The following is an 11,186-nucleotide window of genomic DNA, read 5'->3' as shown; positions in this document are numbered from 1 at the left end:
AATTACAAAAAACTATAACAAGCAACTATAACAAAATAGCATGCCTAGAAACTACAGTTGTATGGAAACAAAATATCATGGCTAGACACAAAATTTCCTAGAGATAGCAAATTTTGAAATTATAACAAGGAACTCCAAATACATGGAAACTGCAATTACAAAATAACATGTCATCAGGCATGCAACCAAAACAAAAAAGCTCCCCCCACCCCCCAAAAAAAAAAATCATTTCATGTAGCAGAACCAGCAAAGCAACTTTCTGAAGGGACCCACGTCTTCCTTTTTCTTGGTGGACAACCTCCTCCTTTGATTGTGTGCCTTTTATCTAGGTTTTTATTGGACCTGCTGTCTAGTAGCAACTGAGAATTGATTTGTTCTACTTGTAGGAATTGTGCAAGTAACTTTGCCTCCTATTGAAGATAATTTTTTCCTCTTTATTACAACCCAAACTAATGCCTTGTTAGGGGTATCAATTAACTACAACATTGTAAACATTAAATAGAGAATGAACAACATTTATCAATTTTTTTTGTACAGTTACCTGTGAGTGGGGCTCTTTATGTACAATTGCTTCTGATGTGGGACAATCTTGTTGAAACTATGACTAAGAACAACCAAGAATTATTACTCTATTTTTTTTATCAGTGATTTTTTTTGTATAAGTATTACCTATGGCAGGGGCTCTTCAGGTACATATGAGAGCAATGTGGAACACTCTTGTTGCCTCCCCATGGTTAAATTATCAACTATAACATCCATAAGGTCAATGAAACATGAGGTTAAATTATTAACCTGTAATATTCCTTGAGGTTGACTATGAAAATGATAAATAACTATCTGAAAATGTTCCTGCAAAACCTGTGAGTCAATGCCATCCATTGGGTTGTCCAGAATTCCTTCACTTTGGTGTCCATGCTGTTGTCGATCTGAATTTCCATGTGAAGCCTACTATAAACACAAGTTTAGTTGATTGTACAATGTGAATTAATTTCATAACATCAACAAAGCCTGCTATTTAACTTAATACCTTTTATGATGACCATTGTATCTTTTATTATGGCCTGCATTGCCACATATACTGCACTTCATTCTAACACCTTTCTTGTTTACTTTTCCTTCGATGAAACCCCTGATTTCCACACTAGCTTTCCATTCTCCTCACATAGTCTTTCTCCCTCTTCTTCTTATCTGTGGCTTAGGAGGGAGCTTAGGCCTTTAGTGGCTTTTTGGCAAAGGATCCCTTCCATGAGTGGGGTTTAATGTGTGGTTGTATGTCGCTAGGTAGGTGCTCACCTTATAATAATTATTTATGTAATTTTTAGCCTGATCTTTGTTATAGTAGATCACTGAGTAAGCATGATAGCAAGAAATCCCAGTCAACTACCATTTCTTACATGAGCATGTGCCTTTATCGTTATCTACTACAAATTAGCCTTTTGGACCTAAAACTTGGTATTTGCTTCATCAAGATCAGGTTGTGTGGTAAAACCAACTCAATTTTTTTGGAATTCTCTATATTTTTTAGAATCCTAGGACAATAAACTATTGTACATTTTCTCATTTCATCTCTTTATTTTTTAATCCTAGTCATAAACCTTGTTCTGATCATTTAGTTCATTGTTACAAACCCCTTAGTCCTAGTTTTAAGTATTTGGCTATTGAAGCACTCACACAAATTATTGAGTAGGATGTCACATTTTAAAATTGATTTGAAGTGTGACCTACTCCAATGGTTATAGGTTATGTTCTTCATGTAATTACATGCATCCAAGGACATTCCATTGAAGAAGGCCATATTTTTCTCAAATGCAGATAGGTAGCCTGATTTAGCACACAACCACGACTGGTCTTTTAATGCTTTCCCTCTAAAGTTCTTTTTAAAATTAGTGTGTATGTGTCTAACACAGGACCTGTGCTCACTATAAAGGAATAACTCCCCTATAGCAGGTACTAAACCCTAGACAACCAAATTAAGAAAAAAAGAGGAAACAAGCAATCAAATCATCAATTAGATATAACAAGTTAGCAAGTAAATTCTAAAGTAGTTAATAAAAAAAGTATTAAAACCTAGATATGCAACGACAACTAAAATATAAAATTACCTTTTGCCTATCAGTCATAAATGCCCATTGAGGGCTATTATTAATCCTCAGGTCCTGTGCAAGCTGTTCTAAGAACCATTTCCAATTATTCTTGTTCTCTTTGTCCTTTGTACCAAACAATTCAGATTAAACAAGTATTCAGTAAAAAGATAACAAAAAAAAATTCATCAAAGTAAAAACCTATGTTAAGGATGACCTGTAGCCCATGCAACTAGATAAACGCAGTCATCTGCATCTATCCCAACTACTGTTAACATTTGGCCCCCATATAGGATTTTTAAAAAACAACCATCCAACACTTTCCAAGAATCCTTCTCTCAAATGAGAAAGACAAATATACATGCATTGTAACACACCCTGGTCACATTTGAACACTATGGTGGAACTAGGATGTGTTCTTATTAGTTCTTGCATGTAATCATAAAGCCTTGTTATCTAGGCCTTCTCATCATCATCAATAATTTTAGATTGAGAAAAATAATTAGATGCAAATTTGGAACAACATTTAATTAGTTGCATAAATAATTTTTATAGAATTGTAAGAAATATATATATATATATATAGCTCAACGAAATGCATTTGGCTCTGTATGTCTTTAGTTTGCTAATATCCACATCTTGGTTTGTCTTCACTGCTTGGATGATACCAACTAGTTTCCAGACAGGATCTGCTCTGAATTACTCTAAGTATGTCTTAGCTATCCAATGGGAATTCACATGCTTGTTGTTGTGATCTCTTGTACACTCATGTTCTAATTTCCCTATCTTAATCTACATCTTTTGCAAAAATATTTGCATCTCTTTTTAGAATTGGGCTTGAAATTCATGGCATACCTATTCTTGATACCACAATTCCTTACAATTTCCTTGAATTGATTCAAAACTTCTGAATCTCATTCCAATCTTAAAATGAGGATTCTACATGTCAACTTCTTCATGAAATTCAGAGTAATTTGGTCTACTTGGGAGTAACTCATCCTCATATTTTGATGATGCTAACTTTAGCTCCTCAAATCCTTCATAATCTGAATGGTAACTATCCTCATTATATTATTCTAGTAAATCTCTATGTACAATCACCAGACTTCGATTTATTTTCCTTCCATCAACTACATCTTCTTCAGACTCATCAGTAAATTTGTAACTTGAATCACACAGGTCATTGTCATCCTCATTTGTTTCCCTTTGACCACCTAGAGCAATTAATCTATCCTTTTAAATCACTATCCTTATCATTTCCTTCTTGATTCTCACTTGTTTCACCATGTCCAACCTAATCATCTGCAACCCTAATGAGAACATAGATCTCCCTGTTAGATGCACTTACTGCCAATGCCATTTATAGAGCATCTATGTCAGAATGGGTCTCCCTAAGCTCATTCTGCCCACCATTGATACCTAGCCACCAAATTTTACTTCCTTCAACATCTAAATTAAGATCTTTTGCCATAGATACAACTCTAATTTTGAAATCTGGTCTGACAAAAGTCTATTTAACCTGCAAATTTTTGTACACCCCTAATATTGTAGTGCATCTTGATAGTGAACAATTCTGCAGTTAGCACTAAAATGAAAATACAATGAGCCTAATTAGACACTAAAACTCTATCAGGATTGTCTATAATAAGAAAAATATAACTATAGATCACATGCTTCATCATTCCTAATAACATTATTTGCAATGAAGCTAAACAGGGGAAAAATATGCCATACAATCATAAACATTTACTTGAAATAAAGACTAAACTAAAGATGAATCAGCTAAAAAAAGAAAAAAAGAGAAAAAAAGCCAAACAAATAAACAAAACAAAACAATTAAGCTACACATATAAAACTATGCCTTACTGTACATAAGAGGGGAAAAGTAGAACTTTGGTACATCAACCAAAATGAGTAAGTACAAAAAAATATGAATGAAACTAGGAATGAAACTCAAAAGGTAGAAATCAAAAAGAGTTGATTCCATTCAAAACTCGTAAAGATGGATTAGAAACAACAAAGTAAAAAAGAAAAAAAAATTTAGCAACATTCATAACAATCACACACACACACATATAATTATAACTATGCTATACAACAACATGAGGTACAAAGAATGAGTTAAATATGTGATGTTCCGCTCTTTTTATTTCTTGTGTAAAGCAATTTGTTTCGATCTTTCTTTGGTTGTTTGTATGGTGTTTTAGTTGAGTTCTCCTTGGTTGTAGTTTGGGGCTTCTTATCGAGGGTTTCGGGGTGTTTTTTGGGCTTTTTTTAAGGTGCATGGATTGTGCACAGGCCGCACAACCACTTTTGTGGCTTGTGCGGCCTCTTGTGTAGCCCCTGTGTGGCCCGCACACCCCAAACAAAGGGGTGTGCTGTGGGTGTTATCTTTTTAAATCCGTTTTGAGGTGTTTTCCACTCCCTTCTTCTCCCAAAACCCCCTCAACCCTTTCTCCTCTCTTCCTTTACCATTCTTTGGAGTTAAGGGCTGATCTTTGGTGGAATTCTCGGGCTTGTTCTTGGATCTTAAACATCAATCTCCTCTTTGCTCAAGGTAAGCCTAAATTCTTCCTTTTCTTCCTTGTTCTCTAGATGGTTGAAGGTAGGGTTAGTTTGTGATTTTGATTTTGAGCTTGATTTATTGTTCTCCTTCTTATTTGTTGTTGGTGAATCTTGAGAGAAGTGTTTGCCTTGGTTTGTTTAGCTTCAATCTAGTGTAATCCTTGAGTGTTCTTCCTCCTTGTTTTTGGTGTTACTGTAGCACCAGTTAGTTCCCCTTGTTTTCTTGGTTTCCTTGGATTAGAGATAAGCTTAGAATCATTTAGGATCTCATTAGCAACTTCAAGAGTTAGTTTGAGTAAACCCTAGAGCCAATTAGAGTTGTTTGGTAAAGAAACATAGGATTTCTTTGCTTGGCCTTGGGTTAATCCTTGTTGTTGTTTTGTTGTGCTTTCTCAAGGAGTTGAAGTTGTGGCTCAAAGTAAAAGCTAGCTGAGGACTAGCATTCCAGGAAGAGAAATCGTCAAAGTTGTGAGTGAGACTATTAAGCATAATTCTATTAAAATAATGCCAATTGTGATATTTACATATATTTCATTTCATAAGTAAAGTTTTATTTGGTTTATAATTGAGTTGCATTGCTTTGAATGATGGATTATTTATTGTTAAAAACTCTTGAAAGGTCTCCTTTGGTATTTTAAAACTATACATGGATCATGATTAAGTTTATTCTTTGGGTTTGGAAAGGCATCATATTGGCCTTGAAATATTTATTATTCAATCATAGTTTTCAAAGTGAATGTTTTGATACTTTGGTTTTAATATCAAAAAAAGTTTATGTAAACTATTTATGCAATACTTTTCGTGTTATTGTTGATGTTATGATTGAAATGTTTGCTCAAGGATTTCTTGTTCCCAAGGATGCTTGGTTGATGAAAAGCTATTAGTTTGAGATGTCTTGGATATAATATAAAATGGTTTTACATTTCCTTTAAATAAAAGTTTACCAATGTAATAAGCTCCTGAAATGTTTTATATAGTATTTGGAAATTATGTTAAATTGTGAGTCGGCTTATTTCAAAGAATTTGATAAAGAACATGTTACTTGCAAAAAGAAACCATATATTTTGGTTATTATGTTTTTGAAGAACATTTTTTCATGGAATTGGATATTGTTGTTATGATGTTAAGTGAGTTATGCAAAACTAAGTTAAAATACATTTTGATGATGTTATATTTGAAGTGTGTTTTTAAGGATTATTCTCGAATTGATGTCTTCTTGATGAAAAGGGTTTTCATTGAAGATGTTATGTCTAATTAACTCACTCTTTAAGTGAAAGTTGTACATGTGAAAATTTGTCATCTCTTGATGAGACTTAAGTGATCATGTTGATGAATATTTTGAGCCTACGGGTTGTATATTACATATTTGCTTGGATGGTGACATGGGAGCCGAGCTCCAATACTTATTGCAGTAAGAATTAGATGGCTTCCACAGGCCAACCTAATAGAGGTGGGGTAGAAAATTGTCAAACCGGTTATGCCATTTCAGATGGGAGCGTAGAATCCTGACTTGAATATAGTTGGGATGTCCAGAGTCACCACACAAGCTTCCCACTGGCCAACGCCAAGAGATGCGTGTCTTGACTTCTCCAGACCTAGCCGAGGCCCCGGTTAGCGAAGCAGAGTTTTGGAGGCCATATATTATGCCGATGTTTATCGATTTATCTATTCTTTAAACTCTGGTTTATTTGAGTTGTCGAAAAAAAAGGGTAACTATGGATTTCAAAACCAGTTTCAAATCATCGATTGTTTTAGAGGGGTTATTATTGGTATATTAATTATGCAATTCAGTTTTGTGTTTCACTATTAGTATTTATGATGATTTTTGTTATTGCTAAACTTATGAGGAATTTCATCATGTGAAAATTGTTAAACATTGTATTTAATAGTTTGCTATATCGATTCTTATTTTGAAAGGTTCAAACTCAGTGGTGATATTGCAAAGTCTTGTTTGTTGCATGATTTATTTTATAGCTTGAACTCATGTTTAGTATTTTGTAAATTTGAGGTTTTAAAACTCTATTTTGAGAAGAAACACCTTTTTGTACTATCTGTTGTTATTTTGGTTAGATATTTCTCTCATATCATTTATAAATATAGCTATGTCTAAACTTTCAGTATTATCGATGAAGTCCTATTTGGAAGATTTACACCTTGCATTTTGATAATTTATATTTATCATTTTTAGATATTTGAGAGAGTTTATGTTTTAAGGATTTTCAAACTTTGATGATGTAATTGTTACACTTATATTTATAACTATTTTGATTTATATGTTTTATGTGAAAGCTTGGGTTGATATTTAACTCATTTTATAATTTGGACCCTATGTTCAGTATGTTAATAGGCTTTGAAGTTGTAAACCCTAGTTGAGGCAAAAGGCTTTCTTCACTCTATCTTTTTGTTAGACTGTGTTAATGTTTGCTTGCATATGTGATTTTGTTCAAAACTATTATTTCCTTTTGGTAAAGTATTTGCGTTGTTGTTTTATTATTACTTTTGTTGTTGGTGTTTTCTGTTGGGGTTGTGCTAACTTCCCCTCATTGAGTAACTGTGGTTGCTCATCCCCTCTTTTATCTCCCCAGGTGTCAGTTCAGTGAAGCGATGCGAACGTGGAGTACATGGCAAGAGTTGGTTTTAGAGTAGTTACTTGAGTTAATTGTGCGTGTTCCCAATTATTGGCATGTAGAGTGTGAAATCCCTCAATATAAGTAACTTGTTAACTTATGTACTCATTTCTGTATCTTAAGAACCCTTGTATTAGTTGTGGTTTGTGTTAAAATCTTGTTTGGTTTGTATTAAAATCTTGTGTTTTGAAGTGTGAGTACTATATCCCCTATCTTTAGTTTGTCAAGTTAGTCTTGTGTAGAGAATTGTTACTTTCAGTTTATTGTTAAGTTTGTACAGTTTATATCCCCTATTTTTAGGTTTAGACTGCATAACCTAGATCTAGAGTCTGTTCCTCGATTAGGTCAAAAATTTTGATTTTTCATCCTTGTAATGGTGAATCAAAATAGAGTTTGCCATATAGCATTAATGCTATAGAATTTGTTTTAAAGGCTATCTTGGTGTTCTTTTCGATTAGTTATACCAACACAACACCCACGCACGCATCGCAAAGCTGTTACTCCAATCTATGAGTCTGCACTTTTCTTGCCTAGGCATAAGCCATTCTTATTGTTGCTATATACTTGTCATGTGTTGTGCTTCTATTGAAAGTTGATGCATTTTCTGTTGTACTGTAGTTATCATCCTCCTCTCATCTCTTGACCTAGGATATACCATTTTAAGTTATCGTGTAACTTGGTTTAATTGGATCTGAATTACTGATAAAATAATGAAAGTGTATACTTGATCAAGAATATGACCTAGGATATACCATCCTCCTCTCATCTCTCTATGGTTGAAAAAAAAATGATCAAGAATTTTAATGATTGTGTTAAGTTGAATCAATAATGATATACTTGATCATGTTCATTTCAATTGGGTTGTATTTTCATGACAATAATTTGAAAACAATGCTTTGAATGGTGAAGTTAATAAGGATGGATCTTTGGTTTAATTGATACATACTTTGGGTAATCATTATGAGGTTGAAGTCACAACTTATTTAGTAATGTGTGGATTAAGAACAACCTAATGAATTTGATATAGTAATATTTCTAAAGTTATTGAGATATGATATTGCAAATGAAGTATGAGAAGATTGAATATAGTTTGATTCTACAATTGTGAGAGGATGTGTGCTGATGAATAAAATTATTATTGAATGGAAATGCATGGTTGTGATGTGCCTACCTTGATGCAATGGAAATTCCTTTGAATAATTTTTAAGTGTTGTATAGTAAAATCTCATAATAGATGTTAATGTGATTTTTAGCAATTGAAGATCTTGGGGAATTAGGTTCATTGTGATTTTTGTAAGACAACTAAGAAATTTTCATTTTGTTAATTAATAGGGTTATTGGCCATCTTGGGATGAACAACAATGTTTGAGGAATTGTGCACAAAAAATTGGCATATTTATTGAATATGATAAAGTCCATGAGAACAAAACTAGTTAATATATGCAAAGTCTTGATATAACATCTTTGAGGGTAATATATAAATAGTGATCCACTTGATGATGAGAAATAATAATGAATGGTTTGTGCTATATGTGATAAAAATTGGATTGAAATTGGATTGTTATATTAAAGGTTCTTGTGAGTAAGTTATGTGTTTTGATAATGGTCATGATGGTCAATGGCCATTGTGAGGTAGTTGTGGCTTCTGTGTTGCTTATGGTGGTTACATGCTACCATGGCTTGATCACAGCAGTGGTAAGCATAGACAACGAGTGTGGTAAGTTGCTATAATGCCTATTGTGGGTCATTGTGCAGCCTTGATTCAGCAATTTGGTTCATTTTGCTTCAAAACACCCCTGAATTTACTTCTTTATTTTCTAAAATAGAAATAAGGGTTGTGGTGAACAAAAGAATAAAATTTTGTGCTAATGAGATGCTAAACAAGAAAAATTCCATGCTAAATGCAGTGTAAATTATATAGAAAATATGGTTAGTTTAGCACTTATCAAATATCCCAACATTTAAGTGTTTGCTTGTCCTCAAGCAAATGCTTAAAATAGATAAAAGTTGAATGCATGATAAGTGCTTGATCTCAAGCAATTAAGTATTGAGTTTTAGTAGTATAGGCGATCAGTCAAACGTCAGGTAGCATGGCCAATCCTTTACAAAGAGTAGTGTACTGTATGATGAAATGTGTTTTCCTAAGTGTTAGTCTTTTGGTCCACTATCTTATAGTCTAGATCGCGTGTGAAAAAGCTTTTTGGGGTTATATTCATTCTCACTCTTATGTTTTTTCATAACCTTTTATACATGCATACTCTTTCTTTTCTTTTCTTTTTCCAGCTTTTTCTCATCTTCTCTTTTCTTCTCTTTTTCCCAATGTCAAAAGCTTTCACTTTTCCCAAGATTCAGCCCTCTCTCCCACTAGGTCATACTCTTTGTATTCAACTTGTTGGGAGCGACTATGCACTACAAATGAGGTAGCTCCTTATGCTGTGCATATATGTCAACTTAGCCGCCTCTATTAAAAAATATAACTTACTAGATAAACATAAGGTTCAAGGTGTGCTCAAGGGGGACACAAGATAGAGCAAAGACTCGCAAAGCAGTCAAACCCTTGAGTGGAAACAAAAGAATTGCTATTCTAATAAATCATGTCCCTAGACCAAAGAAACTCCAACAAGTAACTGTAATTTCTTCAAAGATCAACACTAGCACGTGTATAAGGTACAAGCACTATTTTTGAAAAGAATTTCACAAGAAATTTCACAAGATATTATAATGTAGTATAGTATAGTACTAAATTCAAAAGTGGTAAATGAAAAGAAAATAAAAATACAAAAGTGGTAAATGAAAAGAAAATTAGAATGGTGGAAGTCGGAAAGGAAAGTCTGGCTCTAGGTGTAATCAATGGAGGATGGGTGGTGTTGGTGAAGCGAAAGGAGACTCCAGCGCCACTGGAGCTGTAGCAGTGGGTGAAGTAGGTGCCGAAGTGATCGAGGGATCATGACACTATAGATGTGCTAGGATCTGTCGGAGTAGACCCTCAATCCTCACTTGACCATTCTCAAAACGGGCCAGGCGCTCCTCAAGAGCTGGTGGAATTGATGGAGTTAGTGTAGCAGTTAGTGGAGGAGAAGGAGGAGCAACAGCAACAAAATTAGGAATTGTAGCTAGGATCAAGGGAATTGTGGTGGTAGTGGTTTCTAAGGGGTGTGTCCCGCCGCTCTATCATATGCATCGCCCGGAGCATGGTGACCTCGAGTAGCTGCATACCCCATACATGGTGCATGCCTGTAGAGTGATCGATCAGTGTAAGCCTGGTAATATATAAACCAAAGGAATATGGTCGCCAAGCGGGGATCCTGAGACTAATGTCTCAACTGGTAAGCTAGCATGTGACCAATGTGAATCAGCTCCCTAGCTACCATACTCCATAAGAAATAAAGACCTTGGATGTTCATAACCCCCGTGCTGTCTCCTTGCCCGATCAGTGTCGGCGACAGAACGACATGTAGGTAATAGAATACTAGGCTTCGTAGGGTAGACACCTTTGAGGTCCCGCATACATAAGTCTCACGGCCCTGAAGTATCTGGGTCCATACCTGATCTGGGCTTAGGTGGATCGGCAGGTCAACATGGAGCTTTTTGTATAGCTCTATGCAAGTGTACTCCACATTTACCAACCCTATCTGCACAGAAAAATCCTTGTAAAACATCATATACTGCTCCCTGAACATCTAGAAACTGATCATCTCCCAATATCCCAGGCTAATGATGGTGTTATCAAGCTCAAAAGAGCTCATAACCTCCATCGTGAGTTCCCTATAAGTCGGCACATCGATGCCAAAGAATTGATCCTAGCCCTGAAATGAAATAAGATCCCATACCTCATTGGCGAAACCTGTGCGCTTGAGCATCGGCTAATCTATCCAACTCTCCTCGATGAATCTTTGATCGATGAGCCTCCTGT

The 11,186-nt window shown here is 34.8% G+C and overlaps 1 long non-coding RNA gene across 1 annotated transcript; it reads left to right on the top strand.

The window, feature by feature from the left end:
* The first annotated feature begins 4,513 nt into the window (after positions 1-4,513).
* LOC120280909 lies at positions 4,514-7,449 on the top strand. The gene is made up of 3 exons (XR_005542437.1): positions 4,514-4,638; positions 5,044-5,114; positions 7,232-7,449. It is a non-coding gene; the product is annotated as an uncharacterized LOC120280909 (long non-coding RNA).
* Positions 7,450-11,186: the final 3,737 nt, after the last annotated feature.

Source organism: Dioscorea cayenensis, chromosome 2 (genome assembly GCF_009730915.1).
Source record: "Dioscorea cayenensis subsp. rotundata cultivar TDr96_F1 chromosome 2, TDr96_F1_v2_PseudoChromosome.rev07_lg8_w22 25.fasta, whole genome shotgun sequence".
In the NCBI taxonomy this organism is placed as follows: domain Eukaryota; kingdom Viridiplantae; phylum Streptophyta; class Magnoliopsida; order Dioscoreales; family Dioscoreaceae; genus Dioscorea; species Dioscorea cayenensis.
Note: the sequence above shows the minus strand (reverse complement) of the source record. Positions and strands in the feature narration are given on the sequence as shown.